This window comes from Triticum aestivum, chromosome 3B (genome assembly GCF_018294505.1).
Source record: "Triticum aestivum cultivar Chinese Spring chromosome 3B, IWGSC CS RefSeq v2.1, whole genome shotgun sequence".
In the NCBI taxonomy this organism is placed as follows: domain Eukaryota; kingdom Viridiplantae; phylum Streptophyta; class Magnoliopsida; order Poales; family Poaceae; genus Triticum; species Triticum aestivum.
The window spans coordinates 848061830-848063018 of record NC_057801.1 but is presented as its reverse complement, the minus strand read 5'-3'; positions in this window follow the sequence as shown (position 1 = coordinate 848063018).

The following is a 1189-nucleotide window of genomic DNA, read 5'->3' as shown; positions in this document are numbered from 1 at the left end:
CAGAGGCACGGTTGTGCTTTCGCGAGAGGCACGGGCGTGCCTCTTTCGGAAAGGGAAAAAAACGTGTTTTCTGTTTTTTTTTCACGAGAGGCACGTTTTGCTTCCGCCAGAGGCACGGTTGTGCTTTCGCGTGAGGCACGGGCGTGCCTCTTTCGGAAAAGGAAAAAAAACATGTTTTCTGTTTTTTTCTTTTGCGAGAGGCACGGTTTTGCTTCCGCCAGAGGCACGATTGTGCTTTCGTCAGAGGCATGGGCGTGCCTCTTTCCAAAAGGGAATAAAACCCGTGTTTCCGGTTCGGTTTTTTCGTTGGTGTTTTTCGTCCGGTTTTTTCATGAAAAAAAAGTTCGTCAAAACCTGTCAAAATGGGATCTAGTTTTGAAGAACTCGACGCGAGGAATCCAATGGCAAAAGCGGTTCAAGATTTGGACGCACGGTTTAAGAGATAAAACATTTTGAATAAACGGATCTACGAAAAAAGGGAAAACTCCCATGTTGCGACAAGTGGCGCACATGTAGCACGCCACTTGTCGCAACCTGGGGAAGTTGGAGTGATCTCCGCAAGGAGTACTCCTTAATTAATGATTTCGAGTAGAGATGTCTAGCTCGGCTGGTTAGCAATCGTATTTTTAGCGTGCGGGAGGGGGAGCAACTAATTAACGAGCGCTCCTTCGGGAGCCTCGCAACGATCAGCGCCATTTGGCGCGCTCACAGCCATTCGCCACGTGTCACGCTCTGGGCGCTCCCTCCGAATTTTGTTTTTTATTTTTACGCACGCGTTTTTGGCTTTTTAAAAGGTTTTTTTCGTTTTGGTTTTCTACCGGTCTTCCCTAGCTTTTCGACCCAAAAAAATTTGAAAAAAAAAATTGCGCAAAAAAATGCATTTTTTTCGCCAGAGGCACGATTTTGATTCCGCCAGAAGCACGGTTGTGCTTTCGCGAAAGGCACGGGCGTGCCTTTTTCGGAAAGGGGAAAAATGTGTTTTCTGTTTTTTTCTTCTTTCGCGAGAGGCACGGTTTTGCTTCCGCTAGAGGCACGGTTGTGCTTTCGCGAGAGGCACAGGCGTGCCTCTTTCGGAAAGGAAAAAGAAACGTGTTTTCTGTTTTTTTTTCTTCTTTCGCGAGAGGCACGGTTTTGCTTCCGCCAGAGGCACAGTTGTGCTTTCGCGAGAGGCACGGGCGTGCCTCTTTCG